A 27,742-nucleotide genomic window follows, 5' to 3' on the forward strand; every position below is an offset into this window, starting at 1 on the left:
CTGGACCGTGTGTTGGTGATGAACGTAAGAGGGTGATTGGGTGCTGCTGGGGTGTCGTTGGTGCATGACAGAGGAGGGAAGTAACTGGTGAATGGGGGGAGTGTCTGGGTATATACAGTATGTGTGTTAAAAAAAAAATAATAATATATATATATATATATATAGTTTGTATATACACAGTATATCTACACATATATGTGTGTTCAAATATATTTATGGGTGTGTGTAAAAAAAAATGCAGTTTCCCTTCAAGTGCAGATTTTTTTTGTGCAAAACCTACACATAGAATCCTGCTTTATTTTTTAAGACAATAATTTTTTATTTTATTTTTCCATAAGCAGAAATACAATACAAAGTGTAAAAATTGTACAAACATAAAAAAACCTGTATAACAAAAATACACAGCCGGTGGCCCACATGGTACTGTATACCCAGGACCCACCTGTCAATCAGTATAAACATATAAGAAAGCAAAAATTAGGGTTTACTTTAAAACAGTTCTGAAAAAGGTTAAGGGGGTGGAGAAAAAGTAGGGATTAATCAGAAAGGCAATAATAATAATAAAGGCAATAATAAGTGTAAAGAGACAAAACAAAATCAAATCAAATGGAAGCGGGGGAAGAATAAGACAGAGAGAGAGAGAGAGAGAAGGGTGGGAGGGAAATTTAGCAGAGACCAGGGAGAGGTGAGGATTGAGATTGATACCATGGAGAACAATCTTGTCAAAGGTGGCCATCGAGTTATTTTGCAAGCTCGTGATGTATTCCATTGAGGTAAAAAAAAACCCCGGCGGCCCACTAGTGCAGGTGCCACAGGAGACTTCCAGTTCTTAGCTGTCACAGATTTAGTAGCGTTACATATATGGACCACTAGTTTAACTAGGTGTTTTCCAGCATGTTGTACTGGGACACTTAAAAGCGCTATGGAAACTTCATGTGGTACTGATAGACCTGTTGTCTGTGAAATCAAAGTCCAAACTGGTCCCAGTATGAGCTGATAATGGGACATGACCACCAGGTATGAAGGAATGTACCCTCCTCCCTACACTGTCTCCAACAGGAATTTGATGTCGCTGGGTACATCTTGTTCTGTTTAGATGGTACCAGGTACCATCTAGTATAGACCTTGTGGCATGTTTCTCTTATAGTCTTCTGATGGATCTAATGGATGTCCATCCCTCATCATCAATGGAGGCTAAAATGTCAGTTTCCAAAGCCAATTCATGGGGTTCACAGTCGGGGGGAATGTGGTGCAAGAATGGAATGATACAATACAGATAGATTATCTTTACGACCTATGGAATAAACACAAAGGCGGTTAAATGGGGTCAGTGGCCGTATGGTACGGGATGGAGTTTGCAAATTAACAAAGCTGACAATTTGCAGGTATTGGTAGGGGCATGAGGAAGGGATTGAGGGCCTGATTCAGAGCCGGACGCTCTGACCAAAGCGCTCGCTCTGAATCAGTGCCCTCCTTCCTAAAAATGGAGCGGCCTCCTGGCCGCTCGCATAGCTGTGGGTGACCACCCACAGCATATGCGAGCGGCCAAAAAGATGGTCGCGATGGTCAATACCATCGCGACCATCAGGCTTGCGACGAGACCCTGCGGTAGGGTCTCGGTGACCGCAAGCCCTGGAGTGATTTTGGCTCTATCAGAGCCAAAATCACTCCCACTGACATCACTAGTGATGTCAGTGGGGCCGGACCCAGACGGCAGGCGTTCCCATGGGAACGCCTCCGTCTGGCAGGCACGCCCACCAAAGGGGGGCGTGCTGTCAGTCAACATCGACAGCACACCCCCTTTGGTGCGAGACCCGGAGCGACAGTTTGGCTGTCGCTGTCCGGGTCTCGCGCATGCGCACGACGGAGCTCCCTCCGTCATGCGCATGCGCATTGGGGTAACATCGACCCGCTTGCGAGCATCCTGCACTCACGAGCGGGTCTGAATGACCCCCTGAGTGTCGAGACTGAAGGTCTACAAATATTGACGGTGAAACCTAGGTGTATTTACTAAAGTGCAGGTTTTTAGAAGTGTAGATGTTGCCCATAGCAACCAATCAGATTCTAGCTATTATCTTCTAGAATCTAGAAGGTGTTAGATAAATGTTAAGTAGATTTTGATTGGTTGCTATGGGCAACATCTCCACTTCTAAAAACTTGCACTTTAGAAATATACCCCCTAGAATCCCGCTTTTACCATTTTGGAATGGTGATTTATTGGTAAAGCTACAAAATATTTCTTTGCGGTGCTTATAAGACGAAGTAAGAATTCATGTTTGCTTTTGGTTCCCTCTTTTTGAATTTTGATTAAAAAAATTTTTTTTTTACCCATTTGGTTTAAGAATTTTGACTTGCTGCAATGAGTAAAAAGACTAATTGTATTTTCTGAAAATAAAAGGTCTTCTGAAAAAAAAACAAGTTATATTTGTGGGTACCACATAAAAAAAATCATTGATATTGATGTTGGCATGTGGTGAGCGCAAATGTGAAAAAATAACCTCAGCACAGGAGTGAGACAACTCCTAAGCAGCTAACCATGCAGATCTGCATATAATTATAAACCCTCAATGGTTATGAGATACATGCTTTGTGAAAACACTATAAATCAAATCAATGGGTTCTGCAATAAAAGTCAAAAGGTCATAGATACAGAAGACCAAGATTAAGGGGTAGATTTACTAGTTTCTAAAAATGAAAAGTGGTGGTGTTGCCCTTAGCAACCAATCAGGGACCTGCAGCCAGATACAGATGATGGCCGTTCAGTGTGTATGAACGACCATCATCTGCAGATCACTCGATCTGCAGATATATCTGTATAGTGTGTACCCACCTTTACTCTCCTATTCTTTATCTTAACCCACTGGCAACCCAGACCCGTTTCTTCCCCATTAATTTTATTACCTATACTGGATGTGATGTAGTGAAGCTCCCTCGCTGATTTAAAGACATTTGGCCTAGTAATGAAAGCACTTACTTGCAAGTATCATCATTGCTCCTTATTTCACTGGTCTCCCATCTGAGAACCACTGGTCTAGACAGTAAAACATGATGTACTTAGACGCAAGAGCTCAGCAGCAAAGTATCCCTGCAAATAATGTAAGAATGTTTGCAATTATACTCTTTCTTGTAGTCTAACTATACTTATTATTAATAATAATATATACTGTATTTGTAATAAGTCATATATGATATTAAACTGTATATTGTTACAGAAAATATTGGATTAAATCAGATAGATTGCTTATACTCTGCATGTAATATTTCACTTTCGGAGATCACATTCATTTAATAAAGTAAAGCAAATATAAATTTCTACCACAATCTAAAATCTGGGACATTTGATATATCAAATACCAGCCTAGCGTAAATTGAACTTGTTTCTGCAATTCAAAGATTCAATTCTGAATTTGTTTTGGCTCTGTCTCCTGTCTCAGTGGACTTTGCATAGGATAAAGAAAGCCCTGTCTAACACACTTGGTCATTTGTAACAGGCAGTTTATCATCAACTTTGATCAGTTTTCCTAAGTAAGCTTACTATGCAGTATGTGAAACAAAACCATATTTGCTTTACTTACAGGTATTCTAATTAATTAAAAGGCTTAAATTTGTAATGTTCATTTTAAAAATATAATAACTCTCAGATGGGTACTGTATGTGACCTTACATTTCCAAAATGCAAATATTGACTGAATTAATGGTTGTTATCATTATGGCATAATCAGGAGTTGAAATAAAGTATAACTCAATAAATGATTTCTCCCTATAAAATGAGAACCTTTGAAGTCACAGTATGTAAATCAGGGGTTGAGGCTGTATCTAACAGGACATAGAGGAATGTTTAAACAGAGAATCCTTGCTACAGATAAGATCAGGATGTCAGATAAGTATTTATGGCCAGCCTAGATGCTGTGCCCTCAGAAGACAACAGTTGATGATCTCTCCCAGGTCCACGTTACTATTGTAGGGATCATAATATTTCACAGCAATACTAGTACAGATATAGATGTATACCTATACTATGTAGATCTAGGCCTTAGTCACGTGTCATTAATAACTACTATTTCAGAAATTGTCATTCCTTGAGTGTCAATCTGCTACTGAAGATCTGTCCATGTTTCAGTCCTCCCTGGTGCATACAAAAGTATGTGAGTTTTCAGTTTATGGGCTTGATTCAGCAGAGGACGGAATTGCAAAGCCACACACAAACAGCTTTGCAATTCTGTCTTTGCTAAAATTAAAGAAAACCATTGGTCACGATGTTGAACAGCGCCGGCCAGCTGAGTAAGCCTCCTCTTAAGCAGGATGCCCAGCAGGCGAGGATAGGAATCTGCATCTGTGAACGCAGATTTTGGCCTTGCCACTCCCGGTAAACGGGGAACACACTACCCCCGTTTCTGAGAACGCAAACACCTCTGCCTGTCAATCAGGCAGAGGCATACGGCAGCCTGTTGGTGATCAGGTAGGACCTGTTCTGCTCATGCGCAGAATGGATCCTGCGCACACGTAGATTCCCGATAATCAAGAATCTGTGATCAGCAGTGAACTTGCATGCAATTCTGAACCAGGCCCTCTGTCTTTATTCCTGTTCACTTTCTGGAACTTTTTTGCAATAATATTGTAGAGATGAGCAATTCGGTTTTATTCGGTTATGTTCGGATCTCAAAAACATCATCTTATTGTTATTGGCTATCCGGCTCTCACATGTTTTGGAAAGCCAATAAGATAAATCCGAACTTGGACTAATTTGGCAAAAAAGATCCGAGTCAAAACCGAATTTCTGATCTCTATAATATTGTAGATAGATAGATGCACATTATAAGCTTTTAATAATATTCTGCTTTTGTGCTCAATCACTATGTTGACAGTCATAATGTCGACACCACAATGTTGCAATTATGTCAACATAATTGATGTTGACATGGAACATGTTGACATTTGCAGAATGTCAACATGTTCAAAATGTCAACATCTGAAATGTTGACATGTGAAATAGCAGAATAGTTTAGGTTGTGGGAGGAGAGGCTTAAGCTGGGTACACACTTGTACAATTCACATCCAATCCAACCTCAGACCAACCAGTTGGTCAGACATTGGTAGAGTGTTTAATCTCACAAGACCACTGGTTTCATCCAATCTTGGTTGTCTGGTCTTGTCAAAAGATTTTTAAAACCTGCTGAAAAAACCATATTGACAATCATCAGACCAATTTAGAAGTGTGTACGTTCCTGAGACTGGTTTGTCCAATTCTTCTCCCAATTCATCCCACTGACTGGCAGCCGGTCTGCCAAAGATTGCAGCAGGTACAGATTGGAGATCTGCTGCAAAATTGGACAAGTGTGTACTTATAGATTGGATGTAGAATCTGCTATCAGGTCTGCAGTAGGATTGTATAAACAGTCTGATCTGGAGTTGGATCCCTGGAGGATTGGACAAGTGTGTACCCAGCTTTAGGGTTAGGCTGCAGGAGGAGAGGTTTAGGGTTAGGATTAGTTATTAGGAGGAGGGTTAGGATTAGTGTTCAGGGAATTACTTACCGCTGGATGACAACCGAAGTCGTCATCACCTGACATCCAAAACCAGAAGACACTGCCAAAGTCAATGGAGACCTGCTATCAGGTAAGTGATGTCTGCACAACCGGGACTGTTTTGTTAACAATCTAATCATGTTGACATTTCATCAGTGACGACATTCTAATGTCGACATTGTGAATGTCAACAAAATGAACAGAATCCCTCTTAAAAATAAATGTGCCAGCCTAGCTTGATTGTTTGTACTGCTACACTTAAGGCACATGCAGTAACTGTTTTGGTTAGAAAAACTCTCATTAATTTAAGTTGTAAGAGTATTTTAAGAGAGGTCAGAGAGTTACTGAAGACTTTTGCAAAGCATCAGCCTTGCAACAAGGGGTAGACTGTATTTACTAAAGTGAGAAATTTTAGAAGTGGAGTTGTTGCCCATAGTAACCAATCAGATTCAAGCTATTATCTTCACGAACAGTGGTTCTAAAACTTGGTCCTCAGGACCCCACACAGTGCATGTTTTCCAGGTCACCTAGCAGGTGCACAGGTGCATTCATTACTCACTGACACATTTTAAGAGATCCACATGTGGAGATAATTATCTCACTTGTGATTCTGAGGAGACCTGGAAAACATGCACTGTTTGGGGTCCTGTTGACAGAGTTTGAGAACCTGTGTTCTAGAAGGTGCAGGTTAAATGTTAAGTACAATCTGAATGGTTGCTATGTGCAACATTCACATTTCTAAAAACTCTCACTTTAATAAATATACCCCCAAATCTTTGTAGATGGAGAACTGGCTAGCTAATAGTGAGGGGGAGATATAAGTTTGGGGCAGTTCTATCATCTTTAGAGACAGAGCAGGAGGGTTTAGTTTCAATCAAATCATTCACACCCACACGCCACAAAGCCTGAAGTGAGAATGGTAACACCAGAAAATGGTTATTCATTAAGCAACAATAAAATTATATATAGGTTATCACATACACAGTTTATGACTGTAAGGTACTAAACTTTTGTTTTAATCAAAGTTCATTTAATTGTCCACCCAGGTTATTTCCACACCTTTCATGTAAGTTTTGTTGGAATAACTTTCCTCTTTGTTGTAAATCTATATCCTATTGTATTGAGCCTGTTTAGTATCATTTCTGTAACGGTGATTAGGGGCTCTAGGGGTTCGCTCCAGACACAATGATAATGGGGGCCAGCAGTGGCAGTACTTTTCTATACATGGCATGCACACTGCAAAGCACTGCGTAATATGTATGTGCTACAGTATAGAAACAACTGGTAGTAATAATAATAAGGTACTTGTGTACTTTCTGGACTCATTGCAGAGAGAATCCAATGAATGTTTTAAATGGTATTTGTGTACTTTACGTACACAAGTACCGAAAGTTGTTCCCACCTAAAGAAGAAAGTTATACGCTCGCCACAAGATTATATTCCCCCTCTATGCCCACTTGGATAGTAAGGAATGACACTGGATACTGGCTGAAGACGTCAGGGTCCTCTCCGTGAAGGGGATTTAGACATTACCATGATTGATAATAATAATGAGTGTAGGACACTTGCGTTCTCTCTGCAATGAGTTTGTAAAGTACACAAGTACCAATAATAATATATGGCGTAATCAGTATATATGGAATGAGGTTGAAACGATACTAATTATTTGGATTACATGTAAGTTCTCTGAATACATCATATTGTTGATTCAATGCTAGTAATCATGCTTATTCTTTGCAAACTGACCCACTAGACAATCTATTCTTCTATACTTAACTCTTTGTTACTATACCTAGCCATGCTTAAATGTTAAAAAGGTCAGGGCATCCAAAGGGAATTTTAAAGTGGGGCACTTTCCTGGTGGAGATTAGTTAGCCAAACAAACCAACTTTCTTCCATCCTTTTGCTTCCTTCAACAGAACGATTATACCACAGGTTCTCAAACTCGGGTCCTTAGGACCCCAAACAGTACATGTTTTCCAGGTCTCCTCAGAATCACAAGTGAAATAATTAGCTCCACCTATGGATCTTTTAAAATGTGTCAGTGAGTAATGAATGCACCTGCTGGGTGACCTGGAAAACATGAACTATGTGGGGTCCTGAGGGCCGAGTTTGAGAACCAATGAATTATACAATATGCTATAAGTAAAAGAGATGGCACAAGAGATGCATTAGTGAACTTATTAACATTGATGGAGTGAGAGAGAATATGTTTAAAATATGTTACCCAGCATGTACAAGTTTAATCTTCCAGATAATGGCTATTGTATATGACAAACATTCTGTAAAGCAGAGGTTCCCAAACGTGGTCCTCAAGGCTCCCCACCAGTTCAGGCTTTAGAGATATCCATGGTTGAGCACAGGTGGTTAAATCAAATTGACTGAGGTACTAATTAAGTCACCTGTGCTCAACCATGGATATCTCTAAAACCTCATAGGCAAACCCAGCCCACACCATGACCACAATAGAAATAGTAATATAATAGAATTTTACTAGTGCTGCATGTTCTTCTCAGTATCACAAATGAAATAATTAGCACCACCTGTGGATCTTTTAACATGTATCAGCCAGTAATAAATAACCTGTGCACCAACTAGGAGATCTGTTAAGGATGTGCTGCTATAGAGCCCAATATGTACATATATGTCTAGGGCAGTGCTAGGTTCCTCTGCTGCTCCCCCAGACTCCCGGACTTGCTCTAATACTCTGGAATGGTGCCTACATCTAAAATAAAACCATTCAGTTCAGGCAGGATGCCCTACTGCCGCATTTAATGGCTTACTGTGATTGCTGGTCCTGTATATGCTGGAATTATGACACACAATATACTTTGTATGACGCATATTAAAAAGCTGGTTAAGTGCTAATTCTACCCTCTTCGTGGACTGGCCACACTCACTCTAAAATCAGGCATTTGGAAACCCCCCTCTAGAAATCCTGCATTTGCCACTGAACCTGAACTGTTGGGGAGCCTTGAGGACCGCGTTTGGGAACCTCTGCTGTAAAGCATTTGGAAAGATCTTTAACTTTACGCTGAGACATTATTTATTTGTGTGTTTTCTTAAAAGTACTTACTGTCAACAGTTAGTAAGCATCTCTTTCAACAGCAATATTCTTCACCTTATCTTCTAGATTATAACAATTCTTATGTTTATTTTCATACATCCGACCTTTAATCAGTGGTGACCACATTAACCCTATTATGCATTGTGTGGCAAGTTTTCATTTTAGACAAAATACAAACAGGATTTTCCTTTTCTGTTGGTGCCAGCCATATCATTGTTTTAGTCAGACTACAAGTAATCAATGGCCAAAGATTAGAGAACAATCTGCATTATTTGTAAGTAACCTTTCATTTCCTTTTCTAGTGTATTTTGCCGATTGTGGATTGTACAGATATAACCAGACCTATTTAGTTGTTATTCACTTTTCACCTGGGCCATGCTATAAAAATCCATGTAGCTTTATTATCACAATAGCAAGACTTTCTGGTTAATATATGGAGTTCTTTATTTCCTTGATAAACATAATTTCATTAGCTTTAGCCAATTGATCGGCCAATATATCGCCCGTGTGTGTGCCAGTGATATATGAAAAAATGGGAGAATGGAAAGAACTCTGTTTTGTGAGCACTAGGAAATGAAATGTATTAAAACATAACTTTTATTCACGTTACTAAAATAATGGAAAAAAAGAAAACCTGACTGTTACCCCAAGAGTATACAATCGGAATCCCGGCAGCCGGCTTCCCGACTGCTTTATCCTGCCGTGGGATGACTAGACACCGCTCATTTCCCCGATGCAGGGAGACAGGCGCCCGGCATCCCGATCGAGCGGATGCTGGGCGCCGCGAGCGGACAGCAGCGCGGGGGGAGGGTTAGGTTTAGGGCACCTGGGGGGGGGGGACTTAGGGTTAGGCACCCCCCGGGAGGGTTAGGCTAGGGGGAGGGAGGGTTAGGACCCCCCTGGGGACAGGTTTAGGCAGTGGGGAAGGGGGGTTTAGGGTTAGGCACTTACAGAGGGGATTAGGGTTTGGCACTTGGGGGGGAGGTTAGGGTTAGGCACCCCTAAGGAGGGTTAGGGGGGTTAGGTTAGATTAGTTCATACTTACCTCACCACGATTGGGATTTCCAGCTCTGTCGGGCTTCCGCTGCCGGGCTCTGCTGTTTTGTCGGGCTGCCGGGATTCAAACTCCCGGCCATGCGGCAGCCGGCATATCATACCGATTCCACACCAAGCATTCCACAACAAACAAACAAACATAAGAATATCAATATATAATTCAAGATTTGTAAATCACACTGTTTGTCCTGGGACAAACACTGCAAAATTATTTAATAAATATGTTCGGAGGTATGAGGTTTAGGTGCCTTTGCTCATATGGTGAAATACTGAATGAAGAAATTTACGTATCCTTGGCTTGCATAGCCTAATCATTAACACATCAAGTTTACCCTCTTTTGTGGAGTAAAATAGGCAGTTTTTTGTCACTTGTGTAGAGAGAAATATTGGAAGGTCAGGGTGAAAGAACTGTACCTCAGACTATGCTGCTCCTCACCTAGCCGCTAGCTATCAGTGAGTAGTGGGTATATGTTTAGTAAGCCGGCGGACGGAATGCCGACCGCCGGCTTCCAGACAATTTAATCCCGCTGAGGGACGAATGACAGGCGTCTAAATCTAGACGGCTGTCATTTTACCAACGCCGGGAGACCGGCGCCCGGCATCCCGATCGAGCAGATGCCGGGCGCCGCAGCAGACAGCTGCGGGAGGGGGAAGGGATAGGTTTAGGGTCCTGGGGGGGATTTAGGGTTAGGCACCCCCCCGGGAGGTTAGGGTTAGTCTAGGGGGAGGGAGGTTTAGGGTTAGGCACCCTCAGGGGGAGGTTAGGGTTAAGCACCCCCCCGGGGGACTTAGGTTTAGGTGGCGGGAAAGGGTGGGTTAGGTTTAGGCACTTAGAGGGGGGATTAGGGTTAGACACAGGGGGGGAAGGTTAGGGTTAGGCACCCTAAAGGAGGGTTAGGGGGAAAAATAGGTAAATTTATACTTACCTGGGGATGATCGGGATTTCCTCCTCTGTCGGCCAGCCGCTGTTGGGATTTGAACCGCCGGCCAGGCGTCCAGCGGTAATTCATACTGATTCTGAGGAGTGAGAGATCTGTGGAGGTCAGTTTGCCCTTAGAAACAACAGACTAATGTGTATGTTCCTCAGTTTTTCATTTCTATTTTTGGATGGCTTACTATAAGCATTATTCCACTGAAATAGTAACCCATTAATAGAGGTATACTGTAGATTAGAATAAGACTATTAATTTCACAAGTAGTGTAATTAGAATGTCCTGTGGCGTCTATTGTCCTAGGTAGGACAGACCTTCATGCTTCATTATTATTATTATTATCGTTTATTTATATGGCGCCACAAGTGTTCCGCAGTGCCTTACAAAGTACATAACCAAAAAAGTGACTTACAGTACAATACAATACAGGACAAGGGCATGGATAATATACATTGACACATTGGTGGCCATAACACCCAAATAAGCAACAGAGCATAAGCAACCAAGTGTTAGGTGTCCTAGTGGTGGGTAAGAAGTAGATGAAAATAAAGTAAGGAGAAGCACAAGAGGGTAGATGGCCCTGCTCGCAAGAGCTTACATTCTCAAGGGAAGGGGGAGACATACAGGTATGATACAGATGGAGAAGACAGGGAGGAGGGAGCATGTAGCAGCAAGTTAGGATGAGAGCTGGATAGCATTGATGAGAAAGGTGAAGAGTCTGATGGGGAGAGGGAGAGTTCCAAAGGTGGGGAGCAGCACGGGCAAAGTCTTGGAGTCGGGAGTGGGAGGAAGTAATCAGTTGGCAGGAGAGGCGGCGTGCAATTGTTGAAGGAAGAGGGCGGACAGGAGAGTGAAGGGAGATGAGGTCAGAGATGTAAATGGGAGAGAAGTGTGTGAGGGCTTTGTAAGCGAATGTGAGAACCTTGAATTGGGTTCTGAGGGGGAAGGGGAGCCAGTGGAGGGCTTGTAAGAGAGAGGAGGCAGATGTAGAGCATTTGGAGAGAAAAATTAGTAGAGCGGCAGCATTGAGGACAGACTGGAGAGGAGAGAGATGGGAGAAGGGGAGGCCAGATAGGAGGAGGTTACAGTAATCCAGTCTGGAGATGACCAGTGAGTGTATTAGGGTCTTAGTAGCATCCTGGCTGAGAAAGGGTCTGATCCTGGAAATATTTTTGAGATGGAAATGACAGGATTGTGAGAGGTTCTGATATGTGGTTTGAAGGAGAGGCATGAGTCCAGGGTAACTCCAAGACAGCGCACTTTGGGGCTAGAGGAGATAGTTGTGCCATCAATTGATAAAGAAATAGTGGGAAGTGAGTTTATGTGGGAGGGTGGGCAGATGATCATCTCAGTCTTAGACATATTAAGGTTAAGAAATCGCTGGGACATCCAGGAAGAAATAGCAGAGAGGCAGTTGGAGATATGAGTCAGGAGAGAGGGAGAGAGTTGAGGGGAGGAAAGGTAGATCTGAGTATCATCAGCATAGAGATGATAATGGAGGTCAAAAGAGCTGACGAGTTCACCTAGACAGGCGTATAGAGGGGGAAAAGGAGTGGTCCAAGAACAGAACCTTGGGGAACACCTACTGAGAGAGGATGTGGGGGAGAAGATAAGCCATGAGAGGAGACAGAGAAGGATCGGTCAGAGAGGTAGGAGGACAGCTAGGAGAGAGCGGTGTCACGTAGACCAAGTGAGTGAAGAGTTTGCAGCAGGAGAGGGTGGTCCACAGTGTCAAAAGAGCAGAAAGGTCATGGAGAATGAGCAGAGAGTAGTGGCCTTTGGATTTGGCAGCAAGGAGGTCATTGCTGACTTTAGTGAGGGCAGTTTCAGTGGAGTGGAGAGAATGAAAGCCAGACTGAAAGGGGTCAAGGAGGGAGTGGGAGGAAAGAAAGGTGGTAAGACAGTTGTAAACAATATGCTAAAGGAGTTTGGATGCATAAGGGAGGAGAGAGATGGTTCGGTAGTTGGCGAGAGTGTTAGGATCAAGGGTAGGTTTTTTGAGAATGGGGGAGACAAGAGCATGTTTGAATGAAGAAGGAACAGTGCCAGAAGAGAGGGAAAGATTGAGGAGGTGGGCAAGATGGGAACAGGCACAAGGAGAGAGGTAGCGGAGGAGACGTGAAGGGATAGGGTCAAGGGGGAGGTGGAAGGGGGGGAGGACTGGATAAGGGTCATGACTTCCACTCCCAATACAGGGGAGAAGATTGTCAGTGTAGGTAAAATGGAAGGGGAGTGATGATCCGGGACAGGAGGAGGTGTAGTGCTGGGGGATTGGTGGGAAATGATATCCTGATGTATGGAGTCAATTTTTGATGTAAAGCAGGTAGCAAAGTCAAGGGCAGAGAGCAAGGAGGGAAGGCGAGGAGGGGGTGGGCAGAGGAGGGAGTTCAGGGTGGTGAAGAGACGCTGGGGATTTGAGGACTGGGAGGAGATGAGGTGCTTGAAATAGGACTGTACCCCATACATATGATAACCATTACCGTTGTTTCCAAGGTGGTTGAAATCAATATACATTATATACTCTCCTAGACAATAAACGGACCAGTTTGTTGTCAGTCTCTTACAATTATTACTCCTCAAATCATGCTATGCCTTATTTTTGTTTATAAAGTGCAGGTGTTGCTCATATCCACCTAAATCACCTATGCAAGCTTTCTTATTGGTCAAAACATTCTCATATGTCAGGATTTTTTTGTGACAGCATAAAGACATACAATAAAGTGACCATGTATGCGTTAACTCTTGAGGTAGATAAACAGATTCATACGCACGCTATCCAAATGAATGCACAATGAGCAGTCACAGTCAAAACATATGTAAGCTACAGTCAGGTGCATAAATACTGGGACATTGACAGAATTTTCATATTTTGGCCTCTATTCACCACCACAATATCTTTGAAATGAAACAAACAAGATGTGCTTTAACTGCAGACTTTCAGATTTAAATTGAGGGTAATTACATCCAAATCAGGTGAACGGTGTAGGAATTACAACGGTTTCTATATGTGCCTCCCACATTTTAAGGGGACAAAAGTAATGGGACTATCAACTCAAAAGCTATTTCATGGACAGATGTGGGCTATTCCCTCATTATTTCATTATCAATTAAGCAGGTAAAAGGTCTGGAGTTGATTCTAGGTGTGACATTTGCATTTGGAATCAGTTGCTGTCGACTCTCAATATGAGATCCAAAGAGCTGTCACTATCAGTGAAGCAAGCCATCATTAGGCTGAAAAATCAAAACAAACCCATCAGAGAGATAGCAAAAACATTAGATGTGGCCAAATCAACTGTTTGGAACATTCTTAAAAAGAAAGAATGCACCGGAGAGCTCAGCAACACCAAAGACCCGGAAGACCACAGAAAACAACTGTGGTGGATGACAGAAGAATTATTTCCCTGGTGAAGAAAAACCCCTTCACAACAGTTGGCCAAATCAAGAACACTCTCCAGGAGGTAGGTGTATATGTGTCAAAGTCAACAATCAAGAGAAGACTTCACAAGAGTGAATATAGAGGGTTCACCACAAGATGTAAACCATTGGTGAGCCACAAAAACAGGAAGACCAGATTATAGTTTGCCAAACAACATCTAAAAAAAACATTACAGTTCTGGAACAACATCCTAGGGACAGATGAGACAAAGATCAACTTGTACCAGAGTGATGGGAAGAGTAGAGTATGGAGAAGGAAAGCTACTGCTCATGATCCAAAATATACCACATCATCAGTGAAGCATGGTGGTGGTAGTGTCATGGCGTGGACATGTATGGCTGCCAATGGAACTGGTTCACTTGTATTTATTGTAGGGATGTGCAGGCTCGGTTCTACTCGGTTCCGTTCGGATTTTTTTCCCGAATCTTATTGGGTTTCAGCTGTCATGAGTTTTGGATAGCCAATAAGATTCGGTAAAAAAAAACGAACGGAACCGAGTAGAACCGAGCCTGCACATCCCTAATTTATTGATGATGTGACTGCTGACAAAAGCAGCAGAATGAATTCTGAAGTGTTTCGGGCAATATTATATGCTCATATTCAGTCATGCTTCAGAACTCATTGGACGGCGCTTCACAGTGCAGATGGACAATGACCCGAAGCATACTGCAAAAGCAACCAAAGAGTTTTTTAAGGCTAAAAAGTGGAATGTTATGCAATGGCCATGTCAATCCCCTCACCTGAATCCGATTGAGCATGCATTTCACTTGATGAAGACAAAACTGAAGGGAAAATGCACCAATAACATGCAGGAACTGAAGACATTTGCAGTAGAAGCCTGGCAGACCATCACCAGGGATGAAACCCAGCGTCTGGTGATGTCTATGTGTTCCAGACTTCAGGCTGTAATTGCCTGCAAAGGATTTGCAACAAAGTATTAAAAAGTGAAAGTTAGATTTAGGATTGTTTAGTTTGTCCCATTTTTTTGCCCCTTAAAAAGTGGGATGCACATAAAGAAGCCGTTGTAATTCCTACACCGTTCACCTGATTTGGATGTAATTACCCTCAAATTAAAAGTCTGCAGTTAAAGCACATCTTGTTTGTTTAATTTCAAAGCCATTTTGGTGGTGAATAGAGGCCAAAATATGAAAATTCTGTCAATGTCCCAATATTTATGCACGTGACTGTATATGGCAAAAATTTCACATTGCAGCATAGGGAAATAAAGTGACCGTGCATGAGTTGGTTATTGTGGTGTGTGAGCAAAATCGTATACACCTGGAGCACTCACAATAAATTATGTCGGCTAGAATGATACCTAACTTGTATCTGTTGTGAGGTGTATCTGGTGTAAACTCAAGTTGGACAATCCACATTGGTATTTATTGTAAAATATTAGTTATTTTCAATTCAAGAACAATAATAGTACTGAGTCTAGTCTCTATTATGTAGTATAAGATCTGAGCAATGTGCACAAGCTGTTATTCATTCATAAAGTGCAAGATGCATCACAAAAGTACGGGGTGTCAGTGCAGAACTTAAGTTGACTGGAATGTTCTGCCTGGGTAACGTGATAATACTAGCTAATAATCATAACATACTTCCACTAATTTTTCTTTCGAAAACAAGTGAAACCGTTATAATCCACCATGTAATCAGTATAACAAATATCCAGAAGTACAAACTTGATGTTTGGATGCCATGTAGTGAGCAGTTACAGGCACCCGTCCTGCTGACGCGCGTTTCCCCTGTGGGCTTGTTCATGAAGGAATCAGCATGATATAAAAAGTTTACCAACGTATTTCGTCCCTGTTCTGGGACTTTTTCAAGGGCCCTTGAAAAAGTCCCAGAACAGGGACGAAACGCGTTAGTGAATATAACAAATATATCTCTAAGATGCTAGATATTGTTATTATGCTGATGCTAATATATGCTAATACATATTGCTTATATGATAAATAAAAGTTATTTTTTTTATGTACCATTGAGCCTGTCACTCATTATAGATATAGTACCCAGCCCCTCACTTGCATGCAAACACCGGACGGGACTGCAGAACACTGACAGACCAGCAGACACAGCATTTGGTAAGTATTGTTTTTCTTACCTTAGAAACTGCTACATAGTGTTCACAGTATCCTGATACAGCACTCATAATAAATTAAGTAAAAAAATATATATTGGGTAACAGTATAGATGTTACGTACTGTCCCATAGAAAAGAATTTAGAGCTTTACAAATTTTTAAAATGGCTGATTTGTGCAATTTAAAAAAAAAAAAAAAAATTATAGAAAGCAAACACTGTTTCGTTTGATTAAATATGAATAAGACTAAAAAGTAGAAAAAAAACAAAAACAGAAAAGCAGATTTTAGGATAATTTGAGGCCAACAAAAAAAAATATATAAAAAGCTATTTTTGCTTTGTTTAAATAAATACTATAGTTACATTTGGGGTGCACAAAACAAGTAGATTTTTGGGGTAATTTGAGACCACTTTTTTCCACCCTAAAATGACATGTATATATTAAACCGATTAAGCTAATTGAAAACTTCCAAATGCCTAACTAGTCATTACGGGGGGGGGGGGGGGGGAGGTGTCCAAAGGGTGCTGAACCAAGTCATGATGTTTTTAACTTGAAATATGGATTTTTCCCAACTTTGCACCTGCTCCTGACATGCGAGAAAAAATAAGCTGTAATTTCCTGTTGAAATAACTGCAGGTGAAATTCTCATGCCCGATTGAATAGCAAAAACCTTGCGCCTACGGAAAGAACCCTGCGGCGCCATATTTTAAAAAAATATTGCAGCCAAGTGAATATGCCCTAAAGAATAGGAAGTTCAAATAATGTTCACTTGTGTAGGGACTGCAGTACACTAACAAGTATTAGAGACATGGGAGCAAATGTAATAGGTTCTCATTTGGCTATAGCGCAGATTTTCATGAATCTTGCAGTGGGATTTAAGCAGTGATTTTTTTAAAATGCAAAATCAGTTTGCCACTGCCTTTAAGATCTCCACTTTAAATCCTGCAGGAATATCCACAAATAATCTGTACTTTTTGACGATTTGAAAAAACCTGTTATATTTGCTTCCATGTTTCCAGTACTTGAATAATACAGTATCTAGTGCACTATAAATGTTAGCATTCCTAGGACAGCAACATAAGGCCCCCATACATCAGCAATTGATTGCAGCAATCATGCAATTTGCAATCAATTGTGTATATAAATCTTTCCCTTTTTCAATCGAATGTGAAAATTGTGCAATCAATTGAAAAAGGGAAAGATTTTTATACACAATCGATTGCAGACTGCACAATTGCTGCAATCAATTGCTGATGTGTGGGGGCCGTAAGACTCACACATACATCTGTCAGCCATAACATTAAAACGCTAACAGGTGAAGTGAATAACTTTGATTATCTTGTTACAATGGCAGCAACCCTTGTTACAAGGGTTGGCAGCAAGTAAACAGTCAGTTCTTGAAGTTGATGTGTTGAAAGCAGGAAAAATGGGCAAGGGTAAGGATCTGAGCGACTTTGACAAGGGCCAATTTGTGATAGCTTGATGACTGGGTCAGGGCACCTCCAAAACGGCAGGTCTTTTGGGGGTGTTCCTGGTATACAGTGTTTGGTACCTACCAAAAGTGGTCCAAGGAATGACAACTGGTGAACCAGCAAGAGGGTGATGGGCACCAAAGGCTCATTGATGTGCATGGGGAGCAAAGGCTAGCCCATCTGCTCTGATCCCACAGAAAAGCTACAGTAGCACAAATTGCTTAAAAAGTTAATGTTGTCTATGATAGAAAGATGTCGGAACACAGTGCATTGCAGCTTGCTGTGTAGCCGCACTCCGGTCAGAGTGCCCATGCTGAACCCTGTCCACTGCCAAAGCACCTACAATGGGCATGTGAGCATCAGAACTGGATCATGGAGTAATGGAAGAAGGTGACCTGGTCTGATGAATCACGTTTTCTGTTACATCATGTGGATGGCAGGGTGTGTGTGCATCATTTACCTGGGAACAGATGGAGCCAGGATGCACTGTTGGAAGAAGGCAAGCTCTGGGCAATATTCTGATGGGAAACCTTGTGTCCTGGCATTCATTTGGATGTTACTTTGACATGTACCACCTACCTAAACATTGTTGCAAACCAAGTACACTCCTTCATGGCAGCGGTATTCCTTGAATGCAGTGGCCTCCTTGAGCTGGATAATGCGCCCTGTCACACTGCAGAAGTTGTTCAGGAACGGTTTGAGGAACATGACAAACAGTTTAAGGTGTTGAGTGGGCCTCCAAATTCCCCAGATCTCAATCCGATTGAGCATTTGTGGGATCTGCTGGAAAAACAAGTCCAAACCATTGAAGCCGCACCTCGCAACTTACAGGACTTAAAGGATCTGCTGCTAATGTCTTTGTGCCAGATAGCACAAGACACCTTCCAAGGTCTTGTGTAGTCCATGCCTCAATGGGTCAGAGCTATTTTGGTGGCACGAATGGGAACCTACACAATATTAGCAGGTATATTTAATGTTGTGGCTGATGGATGTATATTGCTACACTACTGAGTTCTCTGATAGCAAAGTTCAAATGACCACTAGCTGGCTTCAATTACACAAGGGCTAAAGATTGCAAGAAGTAAACACAGAGGAGGAAATGCATCATACCTTCGAGAGAGATAAATTGGAGAAATTTCACATTGCAATCAATCAACTTCTAGCTATCATTTATCTAGCACAGTCTGTAAAATGACAGCTAGAAGCTGAATGATAGCTCTAGGCAACTACACTTTATCTGTCTCGAAGGTTAGAAGTGGGAGAGATGCCAGGTTGTGTGAAAGCCTGCTACCGTGCAGGTGTAGTCAGACACTTACCTTGCTCAACTCACTCATACCGTCAAGCCACCAATAAAAGCCCCGGTCGACAGTCCTGAAACGCAGGTCAGACGGGTATGGTGCAGGCAGAAAGTCCCAATCGTGGACCCTGCAAAGTAAGGTAAACGTGCTAAGATCAGATGGCCGTCACTCAGTGGAAGTCATCATTGGCACACTTGGCTTCTGACTTAATGCCACCCTGGTGCATGGCACCAGAGTGTGACTAAAGGAAACTGTCAGAATGGAAGAGGGTAGGGATAACACACAAAACACGGACACCCAAAGTCTACAAACAAGCACAACAAAATATGCCACCTACATGGCTGACCTACACTGACCCTTTCCCTAAGAGTGTACCACCCACAGCAACCCAACTACACAACATACATCAAGGCTGTATAACTCTAACTGGCCTAGTGAAACAATGACAACTATGGACCGGGTGCAGGGCACTGCCCTATCCACAACACACTGCTGCTATATTTCCCCACAATACAGCACAAAAGAGTGCAATAACCTACCCTATACAGGCTTACCAAGAAACCTACACATTAGGGGAAGCCTAATGCCTGCAGTGGCCCAGGCTCTCCCTAGCCACTTCATTACATATATATTTATTCTACATGTATATTGTGACTTACACAATTGAGAATAAATAACACTGATTGAATGTACTTTTCTTTTTTTGTCTCCCGTCTATCATTATATTTACACTATATCCTACCTGTGTATTGTAACATACACAAATCTAGGTAACTAACAATTACTGTATTTACAGTATACTGTGTTGTGTATATTACACTTGTTGACCCAAAGTTATATTTTGTACTAATGTTATTGGGACTGATGCAAAGTTGACTATATACCTATTTGCGTAACACAGCAGTTTCCAGTCCTCAAGTACCACCAATAAGTCATGTCTTGTGAATATCTTTAATCATGCACAGGTGAGTTAATCTATTTTGCTAGCTCAGTAATTATCCCACCTGCTTCCAAAGAGAGAAATCCTAAAAACATGACCTGTTGGTGATACTTCAGTGTTGAGGTTGAGAACCACTGGTGTAGTGTACTTTGTGTGCATATCGCACTCAGCACATTAATGCAGAGTCAGACGTATCTTTTTTCTACATTTATAACCAAAGATGGAAATCAGGTGTAAAGGGACCTTTACGTGTTCATACAGACCCATACGTATAGAGTACGTATGGTTCAGATAGCACAGGACACCTATAAGAAGATACATAGAACTCTGCATATGTACGAAAATGCACAATTATTCTGCGCTTGTTTTTTTATAAGTTGTGTACACCCATTTTACTTTCAACTCTGCGACAGTCCCAGAATGTCAGGTACTTGCTTAAAAATAATGTAATGAAAACAATTATATTGGAATAAACTCCAATTTTTATTAACATGAAAATAAATAAAAACGGAGACCAGCACTTTAAAAAATAAATTACTCCTCCAGTAGTTCATCCACCTCTTGGGTTATGTGACCAAATGTATATGTGCACACCTTTTGGCAGACCATAGTCAGGCACCTGTGTATGAGGTGAAAAGTATATATTGTCACAATATAGGGGTCATGTAATATTTCTCTTTTCTTACTATAGGATGCCATACTGTAACTACATAGTTCTTCCAGTATGTTTTCTAAAGTGTCTTGTTTTAGAATAAATTTTTAAAATTAGTCAAAATTGATTTTTTTTCTTCATTCTTCACTTAATTTCTCATTTGACTAGTTTAGTGTTATTTTGACCTCTTTGTACTGTGTTATATTTAAACAGTGTAAGGTTCTACCTAATGTTATACTTTAAGAGTAAATGATCTGAAAAACAGTGTCTCTCATTTTAATAGCTACAGAACCATCAACTAGACTTTTTTGCAGCTGACAAATTTCCCAAGAACAACTAGCCCTGCAGAAGGAGTAAAGCTACATACACACACAACGAATGAGTTAATGAACGATTTTAGTAAATGATTTTCTACCTTGAAAAAATGAACTAAAATCATTTACTAAAGTTGTTCATTTACTATGTTCATTTAAATGTAATGAACGATTTTTATGAACTACAAGCGATTTTTGCATATTAACTTAATGAAAATCGTTGAGTTGACAAGTCTGACTGAACTACAAACTACAAACTTGAACGCGCATGAACAATAATCGTTCATCGTTTGACTCAGAAAGTGAACAATTTTTTCAAACGATTATCGTTGAACGATATCGTTAAACGATAATCGTTCAAAAAAATCGTGGTGTGTGTATGCACCTCTAGTAAATGTGTGATTTAGCTGCAGAAACACAACATCGATGTTTATAAATTTTGATTTGAAATCGATAAAAATAAATCAAAATTGATTCAAATCAACCTTTAGAAAATATACCCCAAAGTGTCCTTGCAGCAAAACAAATAGACCTGCAAAGAGCAGAAAGTAATTTAGATGGGAGTTGGCCTCTGACTAAGTACCAATACCCCTAAAAAGGGGGTGTTGTGTGTGGCTGTTTGTCATTTGTCAGAATGTAGACATGGATGTTTCGTCAACTAGGAAAATTACGATATTCAAAAATGACGACATGGTTAAATTGTCATCATTTACCATGTCGACACCAGAATGTCTATGTTTGGTTTATTGCTTATTTTAACCTAACCCTAAAAATAGCACAAAAATGTACTGTTGACATTCTGGTGTCGACAAGTGAAATGTCAACATTATGAACATGTTGACATTTTGGCCATGTCGACATTTGGAATGGGTACATTATATATATTGACCTAAGTCACATGTGCCTACTCTCCAAGAATGTCTGGGAGGCTCCTGAATCTTGAGTGACGATCCCGGGTTGCCGGAAGAGTATTCAAGTCCTGGAGCTGCCCGCGTCCACCTGGCACCACCCAGTGAAGTGCAACCGATGAAGTGATTCACACTGATTTGCGTCATCGTAGCCCCGCGCTCCACTTTACAATGCCGGCAATCTCTGAATAGTTGTGGTGGGGCCAGGATGATGATGCAATCATGCCACCACACTGCCCACCTATGCAGCGAGACGACCCCTGCTGTGCCAACCTGGCTGCTCCCTCAAGGAGCTAATGTCCATATGGAAATTTTGACTGTATACATTCTGCTGTCGACATTCTGACCAGATACTGTTGTGTGTTGAACAGCAAAGGAGTCTGTGCTACAGAGCTGTATTGAGCATTGAAGGAATCTGCTCAAAGCTGTGTTGAGCATTAAAGGACAATGCGCTACAGAGCTGTGTAGAATATTATAGGAGACTGTGCTACAACGATGTATTGAGCATTATCAGAGGCTGCTACAGAGCTGTGTTGAGCATTATAGGAGACTACACTACAGAGTTGTGTTCAGGGGCGGATTGGGATGGAAAACCAGCCTGGGAAATCTCTAGAAGCAGCCCTTATGGGGGCGGGTCTATTGAGGAAGTGGGGTCCGTGGAAGGGGAGGGATACTCCATCCTCATAGGGCCTGATTCTGACATACTTGCCTACCCTCCCGATCTGGTCGGGAGCCTCCCGAAAATCGGGTGCCGCTCCCGACCTCCCGGGAAAGCAGGCAGGCCTCCCGCGATCAACGACACGTCCGCCCCCCCCTGCACTTACTATAGAAATCCCGACAGCAGAGGGGCCAGTGACGCGATTCGCGCTGAATCGTGTCATCATGGCCCCGCCCCCTGCCTCACAATGCCTTTAAATACGGCATTGTAAAGAGGAGCCGGAACCGTGATGACGCGATCGTGATGACACGCCCCCATGCTCCGCCCCAAAATGTACGTCCCCGCCAGGCCACGCCCCCTTTTCGCCGCGACCCGCCCTCGCCGAGATAGCCCGACAGCTCCCTCCCGGAAGGAGCGAGTGAAACGTCGGCAAGTATGGATTCTGAGCAGTCGCGCCCTTCTTTGCGTTTTTTGCTGCAGTTGCGCCTGTGACTTTATGCTAATGCTGCTACAAAACTGGCATATCATGGGCAAACAAGCCTGTTAGTAGAAGGTGCCGTGGCAGCTTCCGATATATCCTCTGGACATGCTTTCTGCTAAAAGGCTTGTTTGCCCCTGATATGCCAGTTTTTTACTTCTTTGGTGTACATGTGATTTATCATAAGTAAACCATTGTGCTTTCAACACACTACACTATCTGCGCCTATTTATTTTTGTCTTTGAGATATATATATATTAAATATTATTTTTCTATACTGGATAATGTACTTTTTACTGACTGTGTCACTCCTAGCTGTGTGACGCAGTCAGAGCAGTGCCAACTGCCCCTTGCTCTCTGTCAGCTTTTTTCAACCAGTGTGCTGTGAGCGGTTGTCAAGTGTGCTGCTGTGGTCAGCTCAGCGCACTTGTACTGTAGTGTGTTTTATTCCTGAGGAGACCAATGTGTGTGTTCTTTTTAAGTGGGAGACAATGTGTATGTTTTTTCATGGGTCATGCACCGCGCATCGCTGGATGGTGTACCTTGGAAATTTTAAAATCTTGTGTAGTGTGCCTTGAGTTGAAAATATAAAAAATTACTGTGTTGCTGCTGGAGCCATGAGTAGTGACTCACGGAGCTACGAAAAGGCCAATGGCAGGAGCAGCAGCTTCCCCTCGGCCACTATATAATGAGCTTCTGCGAATGTGCAGAAGCGCCGAATGCTGCCCAATTGGAGCTGAACTCCGATAGTGACAGTTATGAATTAGCAGCTACAGAAATCAGCCAGGGGTACACCGTGTTCTTGATGGCCCAATCTTCCCCTGGATTAGATGACCATTAGAGGAGACTATGCTACAAAACTGTAGTGAGCGTTATATGAGTCTATGCTACTGAGGCTGAGCATGTTCTAGCTTTGTAATTAGCAAACTTGGTACATTACGGGTCTATTACCAAATGGCGTTATCTATGCCGGATTAACAGGAGCAAAGAGCCAATTATGTGCCTCCAGTATGCTAGTGACCCATTATGTCAAGCAGTGCCCCAGTATGTCACAGTGTTTCTAGTATGCCAGTGTTCCCAGTGTGCCTCCCCATTGTTGATTGTAAACACTATAGAGGCTGCTGTGTAAGTCTACAGCCAGTAACTTTACAGCTTTACACTTATCCAAACATTGCTGCTGCAGAAGCTGCATACAGAGTGGCTCTCCGCCCCCGTTAATCCGACAGAGATATCATAGCGCAGGTGGGGCTCAGCCAAGGGGCTTCCTCATTTCATAATCCAGCGACTCCCTGGCCAACATAGAGCTGCTTGCAGGCTGTGTGTCCTGGAGTACAGTATTCAGACTGTCGCAGCTAGGATGGGCTGGCCAAGAGAGGGGCATCCCTGTGCAGCCACCTTACCTGACTTCTGCCAGAGACTGTCCGCTAGCCTGGGGACATGAGTTGGGAGAGAGGATGAAGTGAACATGCGCATGCTCACTAAGGGGAAGATTTATAAAATCTTGTAGATACGAGTGGAGAGCGATAAAGTACCAACCAATCAGCGGTGTCATTTTTCTAGAACAGCCTGTAAAATGACAGAAGCTGATTAGTTGGTACTTTATCTCTCTCCAAGATCTGATGAATCTCCCCTAAAGATTTATGTGACACAGTCAGAGAAAGCCCTTGCTAGCAGCGAGAGATAAGAAACCTGTCACTGAGGTGGGGAATTCGTCAGGCTTTACCACAATGATAAATTCTGGAGGAAAGAGCAATTCTCTCCTGGCGAGAATGGCTAATTTCATCTCCGGAGAATGATAAGTATTAGTAAATAGACCTGTTAGTTTGGGACCTCCCCTAGAACAGTAGGAGAAAAGCATTTTGAAAGTCGATCATTCCTACCAAAATAAAAAAAGCCCCGTCAGTCTGAGGACAGATCCTATAATGCAGCTTGGGTACATACTTCTTCATTATTTTCTGTTTTGCATGGATAACATTGCGGAATAAAAATAAATTTTGGCGGGTCCACTCCGCATTCAGCTGTAGCATCTGCGAGTTTTCTTGAGCAGAAATATTACCAGGACAGGAGAATTGCAGTTTCAATTTATGTGAATGCACTTAGTATATCAGACATATAGTTACAAATTAGTGCAAGTGGGTCGATGGTCTGCACTGAGCATGCGCACGACGGAGGGAGCTCCGTCGTGCGCATGCGCCGAACGCGACGAGCGAAGGAAAGTCCTTCGCTCGTTGTGTCTGATCAAAGGGGGCGTGCTGTCGATGTTGATTGACAGCATGCCCCCTTTGGTGGGCGTGCCTCCCTGACGGGGGCGTTCTCAAGGGAACGCCTCCCGTCAGAAGCCGGCCCACTGACATCACTAGTGATGTCAGTGGGAGTGATTTTGGCTCTGATAGAGCCAAAATCACCCCGGGCCTTGCGGTTGAAAACCTCAACCGCAGGCTCCGGCTCGCAGTTTCGATGGTCGCGATGGTCACGACCATCGCGGCCATCAAACTGCATGCTCGTATAGGCTGTGGGTGGTGACCCACAGCTATACGAGCGTCCAGGAGGACGCTCCATTTTTAAGGAGGGCGGCCCTCATTCAGAGCGTGCGCTCTGCTCAGAGCGTACGGCTCTGAATGAGGGCCTAAATTTGGTCTCGAGAAGGTGATCATGAAAATCCAAACATGTATACTACTAGCTGAAGTACCCGGAGTTGCCCGGGTTTAAATCTTCAAGTTATTAAGTTTTATGTGATGTCATCCAAATCCATCAAGTGGACGGCCCAGAACAGGCTCCCTGGGTCAAAGTTCTTCCCAGTGCACTCCACCGTGAGGTCCGACCGGGACCCCAACTACTCCATTAGGCATTCCAGACCAATTGCTATGCCTCTGTGAAGTCTGCATCCAAATCCATCCAGTGGAAGGCCCATAATAAGCTCCCCAGGTCAAAATTCGGACCAGCATCCCCAGGTCAAAGTTTTGCGGAGCGTACACCGACCGGGACCTCAACCCGCTAGTATGTCTTCTGAGATCCAGTGTTACCACTCTGTGAAGTTTTCATATAAATTATGTGAGGTCGTCCAAATCCATCCAATGGAAGGCCCAGAGCAGGCCCCCTGGGTCAAAAGTTCTTCCCGGCGCACTCCGCCGACTGGGACCCCAACCACTCGATTAGGCATCCCAGACCAATTTACAGCTCTCTAAAGTTTTCATCCAAATCCATCAAGTAGAAGAACAGGCTCCACAGGTTAAAGTTCTGCCCAGCGTACCCCAATAGTAGGCCCGACCGGGACCTCAACCCCCTAGTAGGTCTTCTGGGATCCAATGTTATCGCTCTGTGAAGTTTTCATCCAAATCCATCCAGTAGAAGGCTCAGAACAGACTCCATGGGTCAAAGTTTTGCTCACCGTACACCAATGGGAGGTCTGACCGGGACCTTAAGCCCCCTAAAATCAGGCCAGGATCCAACTGGACAAGCTCGTGTTGGTTTCATCCCAATCGGTGCAGGGGTGTCCGGATGCATAACCAAACAGAGAAACAAATAAACATGCAAACAGACCAATGCATTTTATATATAAGATGTATAATACTTGAAATTTTATTTAAATCTCACCATAACCTTTATTTTCACTAATTTACTGCCTATGCATACCTAAAAAATATACAGCAGCATAGGAAAGGTTTTAGGTCAGAGAAATGTAAATTCATGAACAAGGAGAGCACAGATATCTACTTGCACTTGCTCTGCATACCAAATAAAACGGAACTGGTTATTCCCCCTCTTTTTTATATTGTTTACTTCAAATGAGATTCATTGGTGGCATTGTCAAAACACAGGCAGAAATGAAGGGTAGGAGGGAGAGTGGAAATTATTTTTACCCAATTCTATTTACCTAAATGTAATATAAATAGCTTAGCTCTGAGTTTATAAGCTGTACTGTACGATTATGTGCCTAAGTAAATGTACCCTTGAAAATGTTAATATTTTAACGGGGCCTTCTTTGACTTTCACCGCTGTACTATAACATGCAAAGGATCACATAGTAAAACTGTAAACCCCTTAGCAATTGATGGTGTCTATGAAACAAAGCTGACTGTGGGAACACTATGATAGTAAGTAAAATGTGTTAGACTGCCCTCTAGTTGCAACACCATATAAAGCAATCCATGGCAATGCTTGTTATTCAAGAACCATAAATGCCAATTAATAAACCATTAGTGCATTGGTAGTAACGAGTCCAGTGCAAACTTGTATTTTCTTCATATTGATAAACTACATTAACTCACCAGTCTAGATTGGCAGTATTCTAATCAGAGATGAAGCATGTATCATATGAATTATCGGCACTATGTACTGTAAATCATAGTTGGCGACCATTTGGCTGCTTCCTCCAGGGGTGGGACTCGGCGTAGATTGTAGCCCCACCCCCCGCTTTACATTGCTGAGATTGTCATTGTGGAGCTAGCGTATTTGAAAGGTGAAGGAATGTGTGTGCATATGTTGTAAAATGTAAACTGTTGCATGTAAGTTAATGTACAGCTCTGCAGCCAGGACTGTAGGGCTGTGTTGGCAAAGTCCAGCATATTGCAGATGAAAATGTTTCAATGAATTGCAACATGCAGAAGTGTTACCAGGTCTGGCAACACCCAATGCGCACTCTTAATCCCCCTCCCCCGCTGCCCTGACAAAGGGCGTGTCCTTGAGGGAAATTCCTCTGGGGACGTGCCCATCATCCCCGGTGATGCTGGGCTGCCCCTGGAGACTAGTGCTTGCACTGTCGGCTCCTCCTTTGTGACAGGAGCCAACTGCTGCAGGAGAATGTCACACTGCAGCACCCGGCTCCTGTCACTGAGGAAGAGCCGGCATTTTGGTGTCACCACCCCGTGTGGCCTGCACCCCCATAGCGACGCCACTGGCAACATGTTATATTTAATGCACTG

At 42.6% G+C, this 27,742-nt stretch overlaps 1 long non-coding RNA gene across 3 annotated transcripts in view; it reads right to left on the minus strand.

Moving 5' to 3' along the window:
* Window positions 1-342: 342 nt before the first annotated feature.
* The window catches only part of LOC148515047 (uncharacterized), a 68,938-nt gene continuing 41,538 nt past the window's right edge, over window positions 343-27,742 (minus strand). For 2 of the 3 annotated variants that reach the window (XR_015879442.1, XR_015879443.1), the window contains 3 exons: window positions 18,889-18,997; window positions 2,975-3,085; window positions 343-1,294 (listed from right to left, as the gene is read on the minus strand). This is a non-coding gene — a long non-coding RNA (uncharacterized LOC148515047). Of the gene's footprint in view, window positions 1,295-2,974; window positions 3,086-10,574; window positions 10,666-18,888; window positions 18,998-27,742 lie in introns of all 3 variants that reach the window. The other variant, XR_015879444.1, reaches the window with a different exon arrangement.

Source organism: Taudactylus pleione, unplaced genomic scaffold, assembly GCF_031769625.1.
Source record: "Taudactylus pleione unplaced genomic scaffold, aTauple2 ptg000256l, whole genome shotgun sequence".
Classification (NCBI taxonomy): Eukaryota; Metazoa; Chordata; class Amphibia; order Anura; family Myobatrachidae; genus Taudactylus; species Taudactylus pleione.